Source organism: Atractosteus spatula, unplaced genomic scaffold, assembly GCF_055471065.1.
Source record: "Atractosteus spatula isolate fAtrSpa1 unplaced genomic scaffold, fAtrSpa1.hap1 Scaffold_25, whole genome shotgun sequence".
In the NCBI taxonomy this organism is placed as follows: domain Eukaryota; kingdom Metazoa; phylum Chordata; class Actinopteri; order Semionotiformes; family Lepisosteidae; genus Atractosteus; species Atractosteus spatula.
In genome coordinates, this window is record NW_028296819.1 from 40,001 (window position 1) to 60,624 (window position 20,624).

Here is a 20,624-nt window from a genome sequence, read left to right on the forward strand (position 1 = left end):
TGAAAAGACAGACGTAGCTAGCAAGCAAGCGAGGTGGACCGGAGCTCCTTCCTCTCCGGTCTCGTCTCTCGTCCATCTGTGTGTCTCTGTGTCTCTCTCTCTCCCCCTCCCCGTTCCCGTGCTCCCTCCGTGCACTTTCCCGCGCCTCGACTCTCTCGGCAAGCAGGCCGGCCCCCTTTTCGGCTCCCGTGCGTTTTCCCTCCAAAAAACTTAGTTTTTTCCTCCTTTTTCCAGGGAGGCAGGCGTGGCTTGTGTGTGTGTGTGTGTGTGTGTGTGTGTGTGTGTGTGTGTGTGTGTGTGTGTGTCCCCGTCCTTGCAGGCGGGCCCCTTTCGACAGCCGGCCGTTTTCCCTCCAAAAAACTTAGTATATACACCTTTTCTTTCTTTTTTTCGGCAGGCAGGCAGGTGTGTGTGTGTCCCCGTCCCTCCCGAGAGAGCGCTGCCCCTTGCCTCTGCCCGCAGGTGCCGACGGTCCGCTTTCGCTTGCAGCTCACTCGGCACGGCTGCTGCTGGTGGGAGGGGCCTAAGCTAAGGAGGCCGGCCGGCTGGCGCCCCCCGCGGCTGCGGTCGTTGTCGGGCCGTTGACAGGAGATCAAAGAGCAGGGCCCCCGCCCGGGACTGGCGGGCAGGCAGGCGAGCAAGCAGGCAGGCAAGAGAGGGGGAGAGCGGAGTCCGGGCGGCCGGCAGCCGCGTGCGGACCGGGCTCCAGAGGCGTCGGCCTGCGCCGCTGCGCGCCAGCCGGACGCCCGCGCGCCCGCCCAAGGCCGGCGTCGGGCATCGCTTCTCGGCCTTTTGGCTAAGATCAAGTGTAGTATCTGTTCTTATCAGTTTAATATCTGATACGTCCCCCATCGGGGGACCACATATTAAACGGATTTTTGGAACAGGGAGCTGGATCAGGAGCTTGCTCCGTCCTCTCCACGCATCGGCCCGGTATTGCAGCGCCTCCGGGAACGGTGCACTACCTTCTCTCAGCGGTGAAAAGACAGACGTAGCTAGCAAGCAAGCGAGGTGGACCGGAGCTCCTTCCTCTCCGGTCTCGTCTCTCGTCCATCTGTGTGTCTCTGTGTCTCTCTCTCTCCCCCTCCCCGTTCCCGTGCTCCCTCCGTGCACTTTCCCGCGCCTCGACTCTCTCGGCAAGCAGGCCGGCCCCCTTTTCGGCTCCCGTGCGTTTTCCCTCCAAAAAACTTAGTTTTTTCCTCCTTTTTCCAGGGAGGCAGGCGTGGCTTGTGTGTGTGTGTGTGTGTGTGTGTGTGTGTGTGTGTGTGTGTGTGTGTGTGTGTCCCCGTCCTTGCAGGCGGGCCCCTTTCGACAGCCGGCCGTTTTCCCTCCAAAAAACTTAGTATATACACCTTTTCTTTCTTTTTTTCGGCAGGCAGGCAGGTGTGTGTGTGTCCCCGTCCCTCCCGAGAGAGCGCTGCCCCTTGCCTCTGCCCGCAGGTGCCGACGGTCCGCTTTCGCTTGCAGCTCACTCGGCACGGCTGCTGCTGGTGGGAGGGGCCTAAGCTAAGGAGGCCGGCCGGCTGGCGCCCCCCGCGGCTGCGGTCGTTGTCGGGCCGTTGACAGGAGATCAAAGAGCAGGGCCCCCGCCCGGGACTGGCGGGCAGGCAGGCGAGCAAGCAGGCAGGCAAGAGAGGGGGAGAGCGGAGTCCGGGCGGCCGGCAGCCGCGTGCGGACCGGGCTCCAGAGGCGTCGGCCTGCGCCGCTGCGCGCCAGCCGGACGCCCGCGCGCCCGCCCAAGGCCGGCGTCGGGCATCGCTTCTCGGCCTTTTGGCTAAGATCAAGTGTAGTATCTGTTCTTATCAGTTTAATATCTGATACGTCCCCCATCGGGGGACCACATATTAAACGGATTTTTGGAACAGGGAGCTGGATCAGGAGCTTGCTCCGTCCTCTCCACGCATCGGCCCGGTATTGCAGCGCCTCCGGGAACGGTGCACTACCTTCTCTCAGCGGTGAAAAGACAGACGTAGCTAGCAAGCAAGCGAGGTGGACCGGAGCTCCTTCCTCTCCGGTCTCGTCTCTCGTCCATCTGTGTGTCTCTGTGTCTCTCTCTCTCCCCCTCCCCGTTCCCGTGCTCCCTCCGTGCACTTTCCCGCGCCTCGACTCTCTCGGCAAGCAGGCCGGCCCCCTTTTCGGCTCCCGTGCGTTTTCCCTCCAAAAAACTTAGTTTTTTCCTCCTTTTTCCAGGGAGGCAGGCGTGGCTTGTGTGTGTGTGTGTGTGTGTGTGTGTGTGTGTGTGTGTGTGTGTGTGTGTGTGTCCCCGTCCTTGCAGGCGGGCCCCTTTCGACAGCCGGCCGTTTTCCCTCCAAAAAACTTAGTATATACACCTTTTCTTTCTTTTTTTCGGCAGGCAGGCAGGTGTGTGTGTGTCCCCGTCCCTCCCGAGAGAGCGCTGCCCCTTGCCTCTGCCCGCAGGTGCCGACGGTCCGCTTTCGCTTGCAGCTCACTCGGCACGGCTGCTGCTGGTGGGAGGGGCCTAAGCTAAGGAGGCCGGCCGGCTGGCGCCCCCCGCGGCTGCGGTCGTTGTCGGGCCGTTGACAGGAGATCAAAGAGCAGGGCCCCCGCCCGGGACTGGCGGGCAGGCAGGCGAGCAAGCAGGCAGGCAAGAGAGGGGGAGAGCGGAGTCCGGGCGGCCGGCAGCCGCGTGCGGACCGGGCTCCAGAGGCGTCGGCCTGCGCCGCTGCGCGCCAGCCGGACGCCCGCGCGCCCGCCCAAGGCCGGCGTCGGGCATCGCTTCTCGGCCTTTTGGCTAAGATCAAGTGTAGTATCTTGTTCTTATCAGTTTAATATCTGATACGTCCCCCATCGGGGGACCACATATTAAACGGATTTTTGGAACAGGGAGCTGGATCAGGAGCTTGCTCCGTCCTCTCCACGCATCGGCCCGGTATTGCAGCGCCTCCGGGAACGGTGCACTACCTTCTCTCAGCGGTGAAAAGACAGACGTAGCTAGCAAGCAAGCGAGGTGGACCGGAGCTCCTTCCTCTCCGGTCTCGTCTCTCGTCCATCTGTGTGTCTCTGTGTCTCTCTCTCTCCCCCTCCCCGTTCCCGTGCTCCCTCCGTGCACTTTCCCGCGCCTCGACTCTCTCGGCAAGCAGGCCGGCCCCCTTTTCGGCTCCCGTGCGTTTTCCCTCCAAAAAACTTAGTTTTTTCCTCCTTTTTCCAGGGAGGCAGGCGTGGCTTGTGTGTGTGTGTGTGTGTGTGTGTGTGTGTGTGTGTGTGTGTGTGTGTGTGTCCCCGTCCTTGCAGGCGGGCCCCTTTCGACAGCCGGCCGTTTTCCCTCCAAAAAACTTAGTATATACACCTTTTCTTTCTTTTTTTCGGCAGGCAGGCAGGTGTGTGTGTGTCCCCGTCCCTCCCGAGAGAGCGCTGCCCCTTGCCTCTGCCCGCAGGTGCCGACGGTCCGCTTTCGCTTGCAGCTCACTCGGCACGGCTGCTGCTGGTGGGAGGGGCCTAAGCTAAGGAGGCCGGCCGGCTGGCGCCCCCCGCGGCTGCGGTCGTTGTCGGGCCGTTGACAGGAGATCAAAGAGCAGGGCCCCCGCCCGGGACTGGCGGGCAGGCAGGCGAGCAAGCAGGCAGGCAAGAGAGGGGGAGAGCGGAGTCCGGGCGGCCGGCAGCCGCGTGCGGACCGGGCTCCAGAGGCGTCGGCCTGCGCCGCTGCGCGCCAGCCGGACGCCCGCGCGCCCGCCCAAGGCCGGCGTCGGGCATCGCTTCTCGGCCTTTTGGCTAAGATCAAGTGTAGTATCTGTTCTTATCAGTTTAATATCTGATACGTCCCCCATCGGGGGACCACATATTAAACGGATTTTTGGAACAGGGAGCTGGATCAGGAGCTTGCTCCGTCCTCTCCACGCATCGGCCCGGTATTGCAGCGCCTCCGGGAACGGTGCACTACCTTCTCTCAGCGGTGAAAAGACAGACGTAGCTAGCAAGCAAGCGAGGTGGACCGGAGCTCCTTCCTCTCCGGTCTCGTCTCTCGTCCATCTGTGTGTCTCTGTGTCTCTCTCTCTCCCCCTCCCCGTTCCCGTGCTCCCTCCGTGCACTTTCCCGCGCCTCGACTCTCTCGGCAAGCAGGCCGGCCCCCTTTTCGGCTCCCGTGCGTTTTCCCTCCAAAAAACTTAGTTTTTTCCTCCTTTTTCCAGGGAGGCAGGCGTGGCTTGTGTGTGTGTGTGTGTGTGTGTGTGTGTGTGTGTGTGTGTGTGTGTGTGTGTGCCCCGTCCTTGCAGGCGGGCCCCTTTCGACAGCCGGCCGTTTTCCCTCCAAAAAACTTAGTATATACACCTTTTCTTTCTTTTTTTCGGCAGGCAGGCAGGTGTGTGTGTGTCCCCGTCCCTCCCGAGAGAGCGCTGCCCCTTGCCTCTGCCCGCAGGTGCCGACGGTCCGCTTTCGCTTGCAGCTCACTCGGCACGGCTGCTGCTGGTGGGAGGGGCCTAAGCTAAGGAGGCCGGCCGGCTGGCGCCCCCCGCGGCTGCGGTCGTTGTCGGGCCGTTGACAGGAGATCAAAGAGCAGGGCCCCCGCCCGGGACTGGCGGGCAGGCAGGCGAGCAAGCAGGCAGGCAAGAGAGGGGGAGAGCGGAGTCCGGGCGGCCGGCAGCCGCGTGCGGACCGGGCTCCAGAGGCGTCGGCCTGCGCCGCTGCGCGCCAGCCGGACGCCCGCGCGCCCGCCCAAGGCCGGCGTCGGGCATCGCTTCTCGGCCTTTTGGCTAAGATCAAGTGTAGTATCTGTTCTTATCAGTTTAATATCTGATACGTCCCCCATCGGGGGACCACATATTAAACGGATTTTTGGAACAGGGAGCTGGATCAGGAGCTTGCTCCGTCCTCTCCACGCATCGGCCCGGTATTGCAGCGCCTCCGGGAACGGTGCACTACCTTCTCTCAGCGGTGAAAAGACAGACGTAGCTAGCAAGCAAGCGAGGTGGACCGGAGCTCCTTCCTCTCCGGTCTCGTCTCTCGTCCATCTGTGTGTCTCTGTGTCTCTCTCTCTCCCCCTCCCCGTTCCCGTGCTCCCTCCGTGCACTTTCCCGCGCCTCGACTCTCTCGGCAAGCAGGCCGGCCCCCTTTTCGGCTCCCGTGCGTTTTCCCTCCAAAAAACTTAGTTTTTTCCTCCTTTTTCCAGGGAGGCAGGCGTGGCTTGTGTGTGTGTGTGTGTGTGTGTGTGTGTGTGTGTGTGTGTGTGTGTGTGTGTCCCCGTCCTTGCAGGCGGGCCCCTTTCGACAGCCGGCCGTTTTCCCTCCAAAAAACTTAGTATATACACCTTTTCTTTCTTTTTTTCGGCAGGCAGGCAGGTGTGTGTGTGTCCCCGTCCCTCCCGAGAGAGCGCTGCCCCTTGCCTCTGCCCGCAGGTGCCGACGGTCCGCTTTCGCTTGCAGCTCACTCGGCACGGCTGCTGCTGGTGGGAGGGGCCTAAGCTAAGGAGGCCGGCCGGCTGGCGCCCCCCGCGGCTGCGGTCGTTGTCGGGCCGTTGACAGGAGATCAAAGAGCAGGGCCCCCGCCCGGGACTGGCGGGCAGGCAGGCGAGCAAGCAGGCAGGCAAGAGAGGGGGAGAGCGGAGTCCGGGCGGCCGGCAGCCGCGTGCGGACCGGGCTCCAGAGGCGTCGGCCTGCGCCGCTGCGCGCCAGCCGGACGCCCGCGCGCCCGCCCAAGGCCGGCGTCGGGCATCGCTTCTCGGCCTTTTGGCTAAGATCAAGTGTAGTATCTGTTCTTATCAGTTTAATATCTGATACGTCCCCCATCGGGGGACCACATATTAAACGGATTTTTGGAACAGGGAGCTGGATCAGGAGCTTGCTCCGTCCTCTCCACGCATCGGCCCGGTATTGCAGCGCCTCCGGGAACGGTGCACTACCTTCTCTCAGCGGTGAAAAGACAGACGTAGCTAGCAAGCAAGCGAGGTGGACCGGAGCTCCTTCCTCTCCGGTCTCGTCTCTCGTCCATCTGTGTGTCTCTGTGTCTCTCTCTCTCCCCCTCCCCGTTCCCGTGCTCCCTCCGTGCACTTTCCCGCGCCTCGACTCTCTCGGCAAGCAGGCCGGCCCCCTTTTCGGCTCCCGTGCGTTTTCCCTCCAAAAAACTTAGTTTTTTCCTCCTTTTTCCAGGGAGGCAGGCGTGGCTTGTGTGTGTGTGTGTGTGTGTGTGTGTGTGTGTGTGTGTGTGTGTGTGTGTGTCCCCGTCCTTGCAGGCGGGCCCCTTTCGACAGCCGGCCGTTTTCCCTCCAAAAAACTTAGTATATACACCTTTTCTTTCTTTTTTTCGGCAGGCAGGCAGGTGTGTGTGTGTCCCCGTCCCTCCCGAGAGAGCGCTGCCCCTTGCCTCTGCCCGCAGGTGCCGACGGTCCGCTTTCGCTTGCAGCTCACTCGGCACGGCTGCTGCTGGTGGGAGGGGCCTAAGCTAAGGAGGCCGGCCGGCTGGCGCCCCCCGCGGCTGCGGTCGTTGTCGGGCCGTTGACAGGAGATCAAAGAGCAGGGCCCCCGCCCGGGACTGGCGGGCAGGCAGGCGAGCAAGCAGGCAGGCAAGAGAGGGGGAGAGCGGAGTCCGGGCGGCCGGCAGCCGCGTGCGGACCGGGCTCCAGAGGCGTCGGCCTGCGCCGCTGCGCGCCAGCCGGACGCCCGCGCGCCCGCCCAAGGCCGGCGTCGGGCATCGCTTCTCGGCCTTTTGGCTAAGATCAAGTGTAGTATCTGTTCTTATCAGTTTAATATCTGATACGTCCCCCATCGGGGGACCACATATTAAACGGATTTTTGGAACAGGGAGCTGGATCAGGAGCTTGCTCCGTCCTCTCCACGCATCGGCCCGGTATTGCAGCGCCTCCGGGAACGGTGCACTACCTTCTCTCAGCGGTGAAAAGACAGACGTAGCTAGCAAGCAAGCGAGGTGGACCGGAGCTCCTTCCTCTCCGGTCTCGTCTCTCGTCCATCTGTGTGTCTCTGTGTCTCTCTCTCTCCCCCTCCCCGTTCCCGTGCTCCCTCCGTGCACTTTCCCGCGCCTCGACTCTCTCGGCAAGCAGGCCGGCCCCCTTTTCGGCTCCCGTGCGTTTTCCCTCCAAAAAACTTAGTTTTTTCCTCCTTTTTCCAGGGAGGCAGGCGTGGCTTGTGTGTGTGTGTGTGTGTGTGTGTGTGTGTGTGTGTGTGTGTGTGTGTGTGTCCCCGTCCTTGCAGGCGGGCCCCTTTCGACAGCCGGCCGTTTTCCCTCCAAAAAACTTAGTATATACACCTTTTCTTTCTTTTTTTCGGCAGGCAGGCAGGTGTGTGTGTGTCCCCGTCCCTCCCGAGAGAGCGCTGCCCCTTGCCTCTGCCCGCAGGTGCCGACGGTCCGCTTTCGCTTGCAGCTCACTCGGCACGGCTGCTGCTGGTGGGAGGGGCCTAAGCTAAGGAGGCCGGCCGGCTGGCGCCCCCCGCGGCTGCGGTCGTTGTCGGGCCGTTGACAGGAGATCAAAGAGCAGGGCCCCCGCCCGGGACTGGCGGGCAGGCAGGCGAGCAAGCAGGCAGGCAAGAGAGGGGGAGAGCGGAGTCCGGGCGGCCGGCAGCCGCGTGCGGACCGGGCTCCAGAGGCGTCGGCCTGCGCCGCTGCGCGCCAGCCGGACGCCCGCGCGCCCGCCCAAGGCCGGCGTCGGGCATCGCTTCTCGGCCTTTTGGCTAAGATCAAGTGTAGTATCTGTTCTTATCAGTTTAATATCTGATACGTCCCCCATCGGGGGACCACATATTAAACGGATTTTTGGAACAGGGAGCTGGATCAGGAGCTTGCTCCGTCCTCTCCACGCATCGGCCCGGTATTGCAGCGCCTCCGGGAACGGTGCACTACCTTCTCTCAGCGGTGAAAAGACAGACGTAGCTAGCAAGCAAGCGAGGTGGACCGGAGCTCGGAGCTCCTTCCTCTCCGGTCTCGTCTCTCGTCCATCTGTGTGTCTCTGTGTCTCTCTCTCTCCCCCTCCCCGTTCCCGTGCTCCCTCCGTGCACTTTCCCGCGCCTCGACTCTCTCGGCAAGCAGGCCGGCCCCCTTTTCGGCTCCCGTGCGTTTTCCCTCCAAAAAACTTAGTTTTTTCCTCCTTTTTCCAGGGAGGCAGGCGTGGCTTGTGTGTGTGTGTGTGTGTGTGTGTGTGTGTGTGTGTGTGTGTGTGTGTGTGTCCCCGTCCTTGCAGGCGGGCCCCTTTCGACAGCCGGCCGTTTTCCCTCCAAAAAACTTAGTATATACACCTTTTCTTTCTTTTTTTCGGCAGGCAGGCAGGTGTGTGTGTGTCCCCGTCCCTCCCGAGAGAGCGCTGCCCCTTGCCTCTGCCCGCAGGTGCCGACGGTCCGCTTTCGCTTGCAGCTCACTCGGCACGGCTGCTGCTGGTGGGAGGGGCCTAAGCTAAGGAGGCCGGCCGGCTGGCGCCCCCCGCGGCTGCGGTCGTTGTCGGGCCGTTGACAGGAGATCAAAGAGCAGGGCCCCCGCCCGGGACTGGCGGGCAGGCAGGCGAGCAAGCAGGCAGGCAAGAGAGGGGGAGAGCGGAGTCCGGGCGGCCGGCAGCCGCGTGCGGACCGGGCTCCAGAGGCGTCGGCCTGCGCCGCTGCGCGCCAGCCGGACGCCCGCGCGCCCGCCCAAGGCCGGCGTCGGGCATCGCTTCTCGGCCTTTTGGCTAAGATCAAGTGTAGTATCTGTTCTTATCAGTTTAATATCTGATACGTCCCCCATCGGGGGACCACATATTAAACGGGATCAGGAGCTTGCTCCGTCCTCTCCACGCATCGGCCCGGTATTGCAGCGCCTCCGGGAACGGTGCACTACCTTCTCTCAGCGGTGAAAAGACAGACGTAGCTAGCAAGCAAGCGAGGTGGACCGGAGCTCCTTCCTCTCCGGTCTCGTCTCTCGTCCATCTGTGTGTCTCTGTGTCTCTCTCTCTCCCCCTCCCCGTTCCCGTGCTCCCTCCGTGCACTTTCCCGCGCCTCGACTCTCTCGGCAAGCAGGCCGGCCCCCTTTTCGGCTCCCGTGCGTTTTCCCTCCAAAAAACTTAGTTTTTTCCTCCTTTTTCCAGGGAGGCAGGCGTGGCTGTGTGTGTGTGTGTGTGTGTGTGTGTGTGTGTGTGTGTGTGTGTGTGTGTGTCCCCGTCCTTGCAGGCGGGCCCCTTTCGACAGCCGGCCGTTTTCCCTCCAAAAAACTTAGTATATACACCTTTTCTTTCTTTTTTTCGGCAGGCAGGCAGGTGTGTGTGTGTCCCCGTCCCTCCCGAGAGAGCGCTGCCCCTTGCCTCTGCCCGCAGGTGCCGACGGTCCGCTTTCGCTTGCAGCTCACTCGGCACGGCTGCTGCTGGTGGGAGGGGCCTAAGCTAAGGAGGCCGGCCGGCTGGCGCCCCCCGCGGCTGCGGTCGTTGTCGGGCCGTTGACAGGAGATCAAAGAGCAGGGCCCCCGCCCGGGACTGGCGGGCAGGCAGGCGAGCAAGCAGGCAGGCAAGAGAGGGGGAGAGCGGAGTCCGGGCGGCCGGCAGCCGCGTGCGGACCGGGCTCCAGAGGCGTCGGCCTGCGCCGCTGCGCGCCAGCCGGACGCCCGCGCGCCCGCCCAAGGCCGGCGTCGGGCATCGCTTCTCGGCCTTTTGGCTAAGATCAAGTGTAGTATCTGTTCTTATCAGTTTAATATCTGATACGTCCCCCATCGGGGGACCACATATTAAACGGATTTTTGGAACAGGGAGCTGGATCAGGAGCTTGCTCCGTCCTCTCCACGCATCGGCCCGGTATTGCAGCGCCTCCGGGAACGGTGCACTACCTTCTCTCAGCGGTGAAAAGACAGACGTAGCTAGCAAGCAAGCGAGGTGGACCGGAGCTCCTTCCTCTCCGGTCTCGTCTCTCGTCCATCTGTGTGTCTCTGTGTCTCTCTCTCTCCCCCTCCCCGTTCCCGTGCTCCCTCCGTGCACTTTCCCGCGCCTCGACTCTCTCGGCAAGCAGGCCGGCCCCCTTTTCGGCTCCCGTGCGTTTTCCCTCCAAAAAACTTAGTTTTTTCCTCCTTTTTCCAGGGAGGCAGGCGTGGCTTGTGTGTGTGTGTGTGTGTGTGTGTGTGTGTGTGTGTGTGTGTGTGTGTGTGTCCCCGTCCTTGCAGGCGGGCCCCTTTCGACAGCCGGCCGTTTTCCCTCCAAAAAACTTAGTATATACACCTTTTCTTTCTTTTTTTCGGCAGGCAGGCAGGTGTGTGTGTGTCCCCGTCCCTCCCGAGAGAGCGCTGCCCCTTGCCTCTGCCCGCAGGTGCCGACGGTCCGCTTTCGCTTGCAGCTCACTCGGCACGGCTGCTGCTGGTGGGAGGGGCCTAAGCTAAGGAGGCCGGCCGGCTGGCGCCCCCCGCGGCTGCGGTCGTTGTCGGGCCGTTGACAGGAGATCAAAGAGCAGGGCCCCCGCCCGGGACTGGCGGGCAGGCAGGCGAGCAAGCAGGCAGGCAAGAGAGGGGGAGAGCGGAGTCCGGGCGGCCGGCAGCCGCGTGCGGACCGGGCTCCAGAGGCGTCGGCCTGCGCCGCTGCGCGCCAGCCGGACGCCCGCGCGCCCGCCCAAGGCCGGCGTCGGGCATCGCTTCTCGGCCTTTTGGCTAAGATCAAGTGTAGTATCTGTTCTTATCAGTTTAATATCTGATACGTCCCCCATCGGGGGACCACATATTAAACGGATTTTTGGAACAGGGAGCTGGATCAGGAGCTTGCTCCGTCCTCTCCACGCATCGGCCCGGTATTGCAGCGCCTCCGGGAACGGTGCACTACCTTCTCTCAGCGGTGAAAAGACAGACGTAGCTAGCAAGCAAGCGAGGTGGACCGGAGCTCCTTCCTCTCCGGTCTCGTCTCTCGTCCATCTGTGTGTCTCTGTGTCTCTCTCTCTCCCCCTCCCCGTTCCCGTGCTCCCTCCGTGCACTTTCCCGCGCCTCGACTCTCTCGGCAAGCAGGCCGGCCCCCTTTTCGGCTCCCGTGCGTTTTCCCTCCAAAAAACTTAGTTTTTTCCTCCTTTTTCCAGGGAGGCAGGCGTGGCTTGTGTGTGTGTGTGTGTGTGTGTGTGTGTGTGTGTGTGTGTGTGTGTGTGTGTCCCCGTCCTTGCAGGCGGGCCCCTTTCGACAGCCGGCCGTTTTCCCTCCAAAAAACTTAGTATATACACCTTTTCTTTCTTTTTTTCGGCAGGCAGGCAGGTGTGTGTGTGTCCCCGTCCCTCCCGAGAGAGCGCTGCCCCTTGCCTCTGCCCGCAGGTGCCGACGGTCCGCTTTCGCTTGCAGCTCACTCGGCACGGCTGCTGCTGGTGGGAGGGGCCTAAGCTAAGGAGGCCGGCCGGCTGGCGCCCCCCGCGGCTGCGGTCGTTGTCGGGCCGTTGACAGGAGATCAAAGAGCAGGGCCCCCGCCCGGGACTGGCGGGCAGGCAGGCGAGCAAGCAGGCAGGCAAGAGAGGGGGAGAGCGGAGTCCGGGCGGCCGGCAGCCGCGTGCGGACCGGGCTCCAGAGGCGTCGGCCTGCGCCGCTGCGCGCCAGCCGGACGCCCGCGCGCCCGCCCAAGGCCGGCGTCGGGCATCGCTTCTCGGCCTTTTGGCTAAGATCAAGTGTAGTATCTGTTCTTATCAGTTTAATATCTGATACGTCCCCCATCGGGGGACCACATATTAAACGGATTTTTGGAACAGGGAGCTGGATCAGGAGCTTGCTCCGTCCTCTCCACGCATCGGCCCGGTATTGCAGCGCCTCCGGGAACGGTGCACTACCTTCTCTCAGCGGTGAAAAGACAGACGTAGCTAGCAAGCAAGCGAGGTGGACCGGAGCTCCTTCCTCTCCGGTCTCGTCTCTCGTCCATCTGTGTGTCTCTGTGTCTCTCTCTCTCCCCCTCCCCGTTCCCGTGCTCCCTCCGTGCACTTTCCCGCGCCTCGACTCTCTCGGCAAGCAGGCCGGCCCCCTTTTCGGCTCCCGTGCGTTTTCCCTCCAAAAAACTTAGTTTTTTCCTCCTTTTTCCAGGGAGGCAGGCGTGGCTTGTGTGTGTGTGTGTGTGTGTGTGTGTGTGTGTGTGTGTGTGTGTGTGTGTGTCCCCGTCCTTGCAGGCGGGCCCCTTTCGACAGCCGGCCGTTTTCCCTCCAAAAAACTTAGTATATACACCTTTTCTTTCTTTTTTTCGGCAGGCAGGCAGGTGTGTGTGTGTCCCCGTCCCTCCCGAGAGAGCGCTGCCCCTTGCCTCTGCCCGCAGGTGCCGACGGTCCGCTTTCGCTTGCAGCTCACTCGGCACGGCTGCTGCTGGTGGGAGGGGCCTAAGCTAAGGAGGCCGGCCGGCTGGCGCCCCCCGCGGCTGCGGTCGTTGTCGGGCCGTTGACAGGAGATCAAAGAGCAGGGCCCCCGCCCGGGACTGGCGGGCAGGCAGGCGAGCAAGCAGGCAGGCAAGAGAGGGGGAGAGCGGAGTCCGGGCGGCCGGCAGCCGCGTGCGGACCGGGCTCCAGAGGCGTCGGCCTGCGCCGCTGCGCGCCAGCCGGACGCCCGCGCGCCCGCCCAAGGCCGGCGTCGGGCATCGCTTCTCGGCCTTTTGGCTAAGATCAAGTGTAGTATCTGTTCTTATCAGTTTAATATCTGATACGTCCCCCATCGGGGGACCACATATTAAACGGATTTTTGGAACAGGGAGCTGGATCAGGAGCTTGCTCCGTCCTCTCCACGCATCGGCCCGGTATTGCAGCGCCTCCGGGAACGGTGCACTACCTTCTCTCAGCGGTGAAAAGACAGACGTAGCTAGCAAGCAAGCGAGGTGGACCGGAGCTCCTTCCTCTCCGGTCTCGTCTCTCGTCCATCTGTGTGTCTCTGTGTCTCTCTCTCTCCCCCTCCCCGTTCCCGTGCTCCCTCCGTGCACTTTCCCGCGCCTCGACTCTCTCGGCAAGCAGGCCGGCCCCCTTTTCGGCTCCCGTGCGTTTTCCCTCCAAAAAACTTAGTTTTTTCCTCCTTTTTCCAGGGAGGCAGGCGTGGCTTGTGTGTGTGTGTGTGTGTGTGTGTGTGTGTGTGTGTGTGTGTGTGTGTGTGTCCCCGTCCTTGCAGGCGGGCCCCTTTCGACAGCCGGCCGTTTTCCCTCCAAAAAACTTAGTATATACACCTTTTCTTTCTTTTTTTCGGCAGGCAGGCAGGTGTGTGTGTGTCCCCGTCCCTCCCGAGAGAGCGCTGCCCCTTGCCTCTGCCCGCAGGTGCCGACGGTCCGCTTTCGCTTGCAGCTCACTCGGCACGGCTGCTGCTGGTGGGAGGGGCCTAAGCTAAGGAGGCCGGCCGGCTGGCGCCCCCCGCGGCTGCGGTCGTTGTCGGGCCGTTGACAGGAGATCAAAGAGCAGGGCCCCCGCCCGGGACTGGCGGGCAGGCAGGCGAGCAAGCAGGCAGGCAAGAGAGGGGGAGAGCGGAGTCCGGGCGGCCGGCAGCCGCGTGCGGACCGGGCTCCAGAGGCGTCGGCCTGCGCCGCTGCGCGCCAGCCGGACGCCCGCGCGCCCGCCCAAGGCCGGCGTCGGGCATCGCTTCTCGGCCTTTTGGCTAAGATCAAGTGTAGTATCTGTTCTTATCAGTTTAATATCTGATACGTCCCCCATCGGGGGACCACATATTAAACGGATTTTTGGAACAGGGAGCTGGATCAGGAGCTTGCTCCGTCCTCTCCACGCATCGGCCCGGTATTGCAGCGCCTCCGGGAACGGTGCACTACCTTCTCTCAGCGGTGAAAAGACAGACGTAGCTAGCAAGCAAGCGAGGTGGACCGGAGCTCCTTCCTCTCCGGTCTCGTCTCTCGTCCATCTGTGTGTCTCTGTGTCTCTCTCTCTCCCCCTCCCCGTTCCCGTGCTCCCTCCGTGCACTTTCCCGCGCCTCGACTCTCTCGGCAAGCAGGCCGGCCCCCTTTTCGGCTCCCGTGCGTTTTCCCTCCAAAAAACTTAGTTTTTTCCTCCTTTTTCCAGGGAGGCAGGCGTGGCTTGTGTGTGTGTGTGTGTGTGTGTGTGTGTGTGTGTGTGTGTGTGTGTGTGTGTCCCCGTCCTTGCAGGCGGGCCCCTTTCGACAGCCGGCCGTTTTCCCTCCAAAAAACTTAGTATATACACCTTTTCTTTCTTTTTTTCGGCAGGCAGGCAGGTGTGTGTGTGTCCCCGTCCCTCCCGAGAGAGCGCTGCCCCTTGCCTCTGCCCGCAGGTGCCGACGGTCCGCTTTCGCTTGCAGCTCACTCGGCACGGCTGCTGCTGGTGGGAGGGGCCTAAGCTAAGGAGGCCGGCCGGCTGGCGCCCCCCGCGGCTGCGGTCGTTGTCGGGCCGTTGACAGGAGATCAAAGAGCAGGGCCCCCGCCCGGGACTGGCGGGCAGGCAGGCGAGCAAGCAGGCAGGCAAGAGAGGGGGAGAGCGGAGTCCGGGCGGCCGGCAGCCGCGTGCGGACCGGGCTCCAGAGGCGTCGGCCTGCGCCGCTGCGCGCCAGCCGGACGCCCGCGCGCCCGCCCAAGGCCGGCGTCGGGCATCGCTTCTCGGCCTTTTGGCTAAGATCAAGTGTAGTATCTGTTCTTATCAGTTTAATATCTGATACGTCCCCCATCGGGGGACCACATATTAAACGGATTTTTGGAACAGGGAGCTGGATCAGGAGCTTGCTCCGTCCTCTCCACGCATCGGCCCGGTATTGCAGCGCCTCCGGGAACGGTGCACTACCTTCTCTCAGCGGTGAAAAGACAGACGTAGCTAGCAAGCAAGCGAGGTGGACCGGAGCTCCTTCCTCTCCGGTCTCGTCTCTCGTCCATCTGTGTGTCTCTGTGTCTCTCTCTCTCCCCCTCCCCGTTCCCGTGCTCCCTCCGTGCACTTTCCCGCGCCTCGACTCTCTCGGCAAGCAGGCCGGCCCCCTTTTCGGCTCCCGTGCGTTTTCCCTCCAAAAAACTTAGTTTTTTCCTCCTTTTTCCAGGGAGGCAGGCGTGGCTTGTGTGTGTGTGTGTGTGTGTGTGTGTGTGTGTGTGTCCCCGTCCTTGCAGGCGGGCCCCTTTCGACAGCCGGCCGTTTTCCCTCCAAAAAACTTAGTATATACACCTTTTCTTTCTTTTTTTCGGCAGGCAGGCAGGTGTGTGTGTGTCCCCGTCCCTCCCGAGAGAGCGCTGCCCCTTGCCTCTGCCCGCAGGTGCCGACGGTCCGCTTTCGCTTGCAGCTCACTCGGCACGGCTGCTGCTGGTGGGAGGGGCCTAAGCTAAGGAGGCCGGCCGGCTGGCGCCCCCCGCGGCTGCGGTCGTTGTCGGGCCGTTGACAGGAGATCAAAGAGCAGGGCCCCCGCCCGGGACTGGCGGGCAGGCAGGCGAGCAAGCAGGCAGGCAAGAGAGGGGGAGAGCGGAGTCCGGGCGGCCGGCAGCCGCGTGCGGACCGGGCTCCAGAGGCGTCGGCCTGCGCCGCTGCGCGCCAGCCGGACGCCCGCGCGCCCGCCCAAGGCCGGCGTCGGGCATCGCTTCTCGGCCTTTTGGCTAAGATCAAGTGTAGTATCTGTTCTTATCAGTTTAATATCTGATACGTCCCCCATCGGGGGACCACATATTAAACGGATTTTTGGAACAGGGAGCTGGATCAGGAGCTTGCTCCGTCCTCTCCACGCATCGGCCCGGTATTGCAGCGCCTCCGGGAACGGTGCACTACCTTCTCTCAGCGGTGAAAAGACAGACGTAGCTAGCAAGCAAGCGAGGTGGACCGGAGCTCCTTCCTCTCCGGTCTCGTCTCTCGTCCATCTGTGTGTCTCTGTGTCTCTCTCTCTCCCCCTCCCCGTTCCCGTGCTCCCTCCGTGCACTTTCCCGCGCCTCGACTCTCTCGGCAAGCAGGCCGGCCCCCTTTTCGGCTCCCGTGCGTTTTCCCTCCAAAAAACTTAGTTTTTTCCTCCTTTTTCCAGGGAGGCAGGCGTGGCTTGTGTGTGTGTGTGTGTGTGTGTGTGTGTGTGTGTGTGTGTGTGTGTGTGTGTCCCCGTCCTTGCAGGCGGGCCCCTTTCGACAGCCGGCCGTTTTCCCTCCAAAAAACTTAGTATATACACCTTTTCTTTCTTTTTTTCGGCAGGCAGGCAGGTGTGTGTGTGTCCCCGTCCCTCCCGAGAGAGCGCTGCCCCTTGCCTCTGCCCGCAGGTGCCGACGGTCCGCTTTCGCTTGCAGCTCACTCGGCACGGCTGCTGCTGGTGGGAGGGGCCTAAGCTAAGGAGGCCGGCCGGCTGGCGCCCCCCGCGGCTGCGGTCGTTGTCGGGCCGTTGACAGGAGATCAAAGAGCAGGGCCCCCGCCCGGGACTGGCGGGCAGGCAGGCGAGCAAGCAGGCAGGCAAGAGAGGGGGGGGGAGAGCGGAGTCCGGGCGGCCGGCAGCCGCGTGCGGACCGGGCTCCAGAGGCGTCGGCCTGCGCCGCTGCGCGCCAGCCGGACGCCCGCGCGCCCGCCCAAGGCCGGCGTCGGGCATCGCTTCTCGGCCTTTTGGCTAAGATCAAGTGTAGTATCTGTTCTTATCAGTTTAATATCTGATACGTCCCCCATCGGGGGACCACATATTAAACGGATTTTTGGAACAGGGAGCTGGATCAGGAGCTTGCTCCGTCCTCTCCACGCATCGGCCCGGTATTGCAGCGCCTCCGGGAACGGTGCACTACCTTCTCTCAGCGGTGAAAAGACAGACGTAGCTAGCAAGCAAGCGAGGTGGACCGGAGCTCCTTCCTCTCCGGTCTCGTCTCTCGTCCATCTGTGTGTCTCTGTGTCTCTCTCTCTCCCCCTCCCCGTTCCCGTGCTCCCTCCGTGCACTTTCCCGCGCCTCGACTCTCTCGGCAAGCAGGCCGGCCCCCTTTTCGGCTCCCGTGCGTTTTCCCTCCAAAAAACTTAGTTTTTTCCTCCTTTTTCCAGGGAGGCAGGCGTGGCTTGTGTGTGTGTGTGTGTGTGTGTGTGTGTGTGTGTGTGTGTGTGTGTGTGTGTGTCCCCGTCCTTGCAGGCGGGCCCCTTTCGACAGCCGGCCGTTTTCCCTCCAAAAAACTTAGTATATACACCTTTTCTTTCTTTTTTTCGGCAGGCAGGCAGGTGTGTGTGTGTCCCCGTCCCTCCCGAGAGAGCGCTGCCCCTTGCCTCTGCCCGCAGGTGCCGACGGTCCGCTTTCGCTTGCAGCTCACTCGGCACGGCTGCTGCTGGTGGGAGGGGCCTAAGCTAAGGAGGCCGGCCGGCTGGCGCCCCCCGCGGCTGCGGTCGTTGTCGGGCCGTTGACAGGAGATCAAAGAGCAGGGCCCCCGCCCGGGACTGGCGGGCAGGCAGGCGAGCAAGCAGGCAGGCAAGAGAGGGGGAGAGCGGAGTCCGGGCGGCCGGCAGCCGCGTGCGGACCGGGCTCCAGAGGCGTCGGCCTGCGCCGCTGCGCGCCAGCCGGACGCCCGCGCGCCCGCCCAAGGCCGGCGTCGGGCATCGCTTCTCGGCCTTTTGGCTAAGATCAAGTGTAGTATCTGTTCTTATCAGTTTAATATCTGATACGTCCCCCATCGGGGGACCACATATTAAACGGATTTTTGGAACAGGGAGCTGGATCAGGAGCTTGCTCCGTCCTCTCCACGCATCGGCCCGGTATTGCAGCGCCTCCGGGAACGGTGCACTACCTTCTCTCAGCGGTGAAAAGACAGACGTAGCTAGCAAGCAAGCGAGGTGGACCGGAGCTCCTTCCTCTCCGGTCTCGTCTCTCGTCCATCTGTGTGTCTCTGTGTCTCTCTCTCTCCCCCTCCCCGTTCCCGTGCTCCCTCCGTGCACTTTCCCGCGCCTCGACTCTCTCGGCAAGCAGGCCGGCCCCCTTTTCGGCTCCCGTGCGTTTTCCCTCCAAAAAACTTAGTTTTTTCCTCCTTTTTCCAGGGAGGCAGGCGTGGCTGTGTGTGTGTGTGTGTGTGTGTGTGTGTGTGTGTGTGTGTGTGTGTCCCCGTCCTTGCAGGCGGGCCCCTTTCGACAGCCGGCCGTTTTCCCTCCAAAAAACTTAGTATATACACCTTTTCTTTCTTTTTTTCGGCAGGCAGGCAGGTGTGTGTGTGTCCCCGTCCCTCCCGAGAGAGCGCTGCCCCTTGCCTCTGCCCGCAGGTGCCGACGGTCCGCTTTCGCTTGCAGCTCACTCGGCACGGCTGCTGCTGGTGGGAGGGGCCTAAGCTAAGGAGGCCGGCCGGCTGGCGCCCCCCGCGGCTGCGGTCGTTGTCGGGCCGTTGACAGGAGATCAAAGAGCAGGGCCCCCGCCCGGGACTGGCGGGCAGGCAGGCGAGCAAGCAGGCAGGCAAGAGAGGGGGAGAGCGGAGTCCGGGCGGCCGGCAGCCGCGTGCGGACCGGGCTCCAGAGGCGTCGGCCTGCGCCGCTGCGCGCCAGCCGGACGCCCGCGCGCCCGCCCAAGGCCGGCGTCGGGCATCGCTTCTCGGCCTTTTGGCTAAGATCAAGTGTAGTATCTGTTCTTATCAGTTTAATATCTGATACGTCCCCCATCGGGGGACCACATATTAAACGGATTTTTGGAACAGGGAGCTGGATCAGGAGCTTGCTCCGTCCTCTCCACGCATCGGCCCGGTATTGCAGCGCCTCCGGGAACGGTGCACTACCTTCTCTCAGCGGTGAAAAGACAGACGTAGCTAGCAAGCAAGCGAGGTGGACCGGAGCTCCTTCCTCTCCGGTCTCGTCTCTCGTCCATCTGTGTGTCTCTGTGTCTCTCTCTCTCCCCCTCCCCGTTCCCGTGCTCCCTCCGTGCACTTTCCCGCGCCTCGACTCTCTCGGCAAGCAGGCCGGCCCCCTTTTCGGCTCCCGTGCGTTTTCCCTCCAAAAAACTTAGTTTTTTCCTCCTTTTTCCAGGGAGGCAGGCGTGGCTTGTGTGTGTGTGTGTGTGTGTGTGTGTGTGTGTGTGTGTGTGTGTGTGTGTGTCCCCGTCCTTGCAGGCGGGCCCCTTTCGACAGCCGGCCGTTTTCCCTCCAAAAAACTTAGTATATACACCTTTTCTTTCTTTTTTTCGGCAGGCAGGCAGGTGTGTGTGTGTCCCCGTCCCTCCCGAGAGAGCGCTGCCCCTTGCCTCTGCCCGCAGGTGCCGACGGTCCGCTTTCGCTTGCAGCTCACTCGGCACGGCTGCTGCTGGTGGGAGGGGCCTAAGCTAAGGAGGCCGGCCGGCTGGCGCCCCCCGCGGCTGCGGTCGTTGTCGGGCCGTTGACAGGAGATCAAAGAGCAGGGCCCCCGCCCGGGACTGGCGGGCAGGCAGGCGAGCAAGCAGGCAGGCAAGAGAGGGGGAGAGCGGAGTCCGGGCGGCCGGCAGCCGCGTGCGGACCGGGCTCCAGAGGCGTCGGCCTGCGCCGCTGCGCGCCAGCCGGACGCCCGCGCGCCCGCCCAAGGCCGGCGTCGGGCATCGCTTCTCGGCCTTTTGGCTAAGATCAAGTGTAGTATCTGTTCTTATCAGTTTAATATCTGATACGTCCCCCATCGGGGGACCACATATTAAACGGATTTTTGGAACAGGGAGCTGGATCAGGAGCTTGCTCCGTCCTCTCCACGCATCGGCCCGGTATTGCAGCGCCTCCGGGAACGGTGCACTACCTTCTCTCAGCGGTGAAAAGACAGACGTAGCTAGCAAGCAAGCGAGGTGGACCGGAGCTCCTTCCTCTCCGGTCTCGTCTCTCGTCCATCTGTGTGTCTCTGTGTCTCTCTCTCTCCCCCTCCCCGTTCCCGTGCTCCCTCCGTGCACTTTCCCGCGCCTCGACTCTCTCGGCAAGCAGGCCGGCCCCCTTTTCGGCTCCCGTGCGTTTTCCCTCCAAAAAACTTAGTTTTTTCCTCCTTTTTCCAGGGAGGCAGGCGTGGCTTGTGTGTGTGTGTGTGTGTGTGTGTGTGTGTGTGTGTCCCCGTCCTTGCAGGCGGGCCCCTTTCGACAGCCGGCCGTTTTCCCTCCAAAAAACTTAGTATATACACCTTTTCTTTCTTTTTTTCGGCAGGCAGGCAGGTGTGTGTGTGTCCCCGTCCCTCCCGAGAGAGCGCTGCCCCTTGCCTCTGCCCGCAGGTGCCGACGGTCCGCTTTCGCTTGCAGCTCACTCGGCACGGCTGCTGCTGGTGGGAGGGGCCTAAGCTAAGGAGGCCGGCCGGCTGGCGCCCCCCGCGGCTGCGGTCGTTGTCGGGCCGTTGACAGGAGATCAAAGAGCAGGGCCCCCGCCCGGGACTGGCGGGCAGGCAGGCGAGCAAGCAGGCAGGCAAGAGAGGGGGAGAGCGGAGTCCGGGCGGCCGGCAGCCGCGTGCGGACCGGGCTCCAGAGGCGTCGGCCTGCGCCGCTGCGCGCCAGCCGGACGCCCGCGCGCCCGCCCAAGGCCGGCGTCGGGCATCGCTTCTCGGCCTTTTGGCTAAGATCAAGTGTAGTATCTGTTCTTATCAGTTTAATATCTGATACGTCCCCCATCGGGGGACCACATATTAAACGGATTTTTGGAACAGGGAGCTGGATCAGGAGCTTGCTCCGTCCTCTCCACGCATCGGCCCGGTATTGCAGCGCCTCCGGGAACGGTGCACTACCTTCTCTCAGCGGTGAAAAGACAGACGTAGCTAGCAAGCAAGCGAGGTGGACCGGAGCTCCTTCCTCTCCGGTCTCGTCTCTCGTCCATCTGTGTGTCTCTGTGTCTCTCTCTCTCCCCCTCCCCGTTCCCGTGCTCCCTCCGTGCACTTTCCCGCGCCTCGACTCTCTCGGCAAGCAGG

The 20,624-nt window shown here is 62.8% G+C and overlaps 20 non-coding genes and 1 pseudogene across 20 annotated transcripts; all 21 read left to right on the forward strand.

Moving 5' to 3' along the window:
• Positions 1 to 776: 776 nt before the first annotated feature.
• On the forward strand, positions 777 to 967 carry LOC148807932 (U2 spliceosomal RNA). The gene has a single exon (XR_016088524.1). It is a non-coding gene; the product is annotated as a U2 spliceosomal RNA (small nuclear RNA).
• Positions 968 to 1,754: 787 nt separating this feature from the next.
• LOC148807933 (U2 spliceosomal RNA) lies at positions 1,755 to 1,945 on the forward strand. Its single transcript, XR_016088533.1, has one exon. It is a non-coding gene; the product is annotated as a U2 spliceosomal RNA (small nuclear RNA).
• A 787-nt stretch (positions 1,946 to 2,732) lies between these two features.
• On the forward strand, positions 2,733 to 2,924 carry LOC148807934 (U2 spliceosomal RNA). Its single transcript, XR_016088512.1, has one exon. It is a non-coding gene; the product is annotated as a U2 spliceosomal RNA (small nuclear RNA).
• A 785-nt stretch (positions 2,925 to 3,709) lies between these two features.
• LOC148807935 (U2 spliceosomal RNA) lies at positions 3,710 to 3,900 on the forward strand. Its single transcript, XR_016088543.1, has one exon. It is a non-coding gene; the product is annotated as a U2 spliceosomal RNA (small nuclear RNA).
• A 786-nt stretch (positions 3,901 to 4,686) lies between these two features.
• LOC148807936 (U2 spliceosomal RNA) lies at positions 4,687 to 4,877 on the forward strand. The gene has a single exon (XR_016088545.1). It is a non-coding gene; the product is annotated as a U2 spliceosomal RNA (small nuclear RNA).
• A 785-nt stretch (positions 4,878 to 5,662) lies between these two features.
• LOC148807937 (U2 spliceosomal RNA) lies at positions 5,663 to 5,853 on the forward strand. The gene has a single exon (XR_016088546.1). It is a non-coding gene; the product is annotated as a U2 spliceosomal RNA (small nuclear RNA).
• A 785-nt stretch (positions 5,854 to 6,638) lies between these two features.
• On the forward strand, positions 6,639 to 6,829 carry LOC148807938 (U2 spliceosomal RNA). The gene has a single exon (XR_016088547.1). It is a non-coding gene; the product is annotated as a U2 spliceosomal RNA (small nuclear RNA).
• Positions 6,830 to 7,614: 785 nt separating this feature from the next.
• On the forward strand, positions 7,615 to 7,805 carry LOC148807939 (U2 spliceosomal RNA). The gene has a single exon (XR_016088548.1). It is a non-coding gene; the product is annotated as a U2 spliceosomal RNA (small nuclear RNA).
• A 792-nt stretch (positions 7,806 to 8,597) lies between these two features.
• On the forward strand, positions 8,598 to 8,768 carry LOC148807940 (U2 spliceosomal RNA; annotated as a pseudogene).
• Positions 8,769 to 9,552: 784 nt separating this feature from the next.
• On the forward strand, positions 9,553 to 9,743 carry LOC148807941 (U2 spliceosomal RNA). Its single transcript, XR_016088549.1, has one exon. It is a non-coding gene; the product is annotated as a U2 spliceosomal RNA (small nuclear RNA).
• Positions 9,744 to 10,528: 785 nt separating this feature from the next.
• Positions 10,529 to 10,719, forward strand: LOC148807942 (U2 spliceosomal RNA). The gene has a single exon (XR_016088550.1). It is a non-coding gene; the product is annotated as a U2 spliceosomal RNA (small nuclear RNA).
• Positions 10,720 to 11,504: 785 nt separating this feature from the next.
• LOC148807943 (U2 spliceosomal RNA) lies at positions 11,505 to 11,695 on the forward strand. Its single transcript, XR_016088551.1, has one exon. It is a non-coding gene; the product is annotated as a U2 spliceosomal RNA (small nuclear RNA).
• Positions 11,696 to 12,480: 785 nt separating this feature from the next.
• LOC148807944 (U2 spliceosomal RNA) lies at positions 12,481 to 12,671 on the forward strand. The gene has a single exon (XR_016088552.1). It is a non-coding gene; the product is annotated as a U2 spliceosomal RNA (small nuclear RNA).
• A 785-nt stretch (positions 12,672 to 13,456) lies between these two features.
• Positions 13,457 to 13,647, forward strand: LOC148807945 (U2 spliceosomal RNA). The gene has a single exon (XR_016088554.1). It is a non-coding gene; the product is annotated as a U2 spliceosomal RNA (small nuclear RNA).
• Positions 13,648 to 14,432: 785 nt separating this feature from the next.
• On the forward strand, positions 14,433 to 14,623 carry LOC148807946 (U2 spliceosomal RNA). Its single transcript, XR_016088555.1, has one exon. It is a non-coding gene; the product is annotated as a U2 spliceosomal RNA (small nuclear RNA).
• Positions 14,624 to 15,392: 769 nt separating this feature from the next.
• On the forward strand, positions 15,393 to 15,583 carry LOC148807947 (U2 spliceosomal RNA). The gene has a single exon (XR_016088556.1). It is a non-coding gene; the product is annotated as a U2 spliceosomal RNA (small nuclear RNA).
• A 789-nt stretch (positions 15,584 to 16,372) lies between these two features.
• LOC148807948 (U2 spliceosomal RNA) lies at positions 16,373 to 16,563 on the forward strand. The gene has a single exon (XR_016088557.1). It is a non-coding gene; the product is annotated as a U2 spliceosomal RNA (small nuclear RNA).
• A 787-nt stretch (positions 16,564 to 17,350) lies between these two features.
• Positions 17,351 to 17,541, forward strand: LOC148807949 (U2 spliceosomal RNA). The gene has a single exon (XR_016088558.1). It is a non-coding gene; the product is annotated as a U2 spliceosomal RNA (small nuclear RNA).
• Positions 17,542 to 18,319: 778 nt separating this feature from the next.
• On the forward strand, positions 18,320 to 18,510 carry LOC148807950 (U2 spliceosomal RNA). Its single transcript, XR_016088559.1, has one exon. It is a non-coding gene; the product is annotated as a U2 spliceosomal RNA (small nuclear RNA).
• Positions 18,511 to 19,295: 785 nt separating this feature from the next.
• On the forward strand, positions 19,296 to 19,486 carry LOC148807951 (U2 spliceosomal RNA). The gene has a single exon (XR_016088560.1). It is a non-coding gene; the product is annotated as a U2 spliceosomal RNA (small nuclear RNA).
• A 769-nt stretch (positions 19,487 to 20,255) lies between these two features.
• Positions 20,256 to 20,446, forward strand: LOC148807952 (U2 spliceosomal RNA). Its single transcript, XR_016088561.1, has one exon. It is a non-coding gene; the product is annotated as a U2 spliceosomal RNA (small nuclear RNA).
• The last annotated feature ends 178 nt before the right edge of the window (positions 20,447 to 20,624 follow it).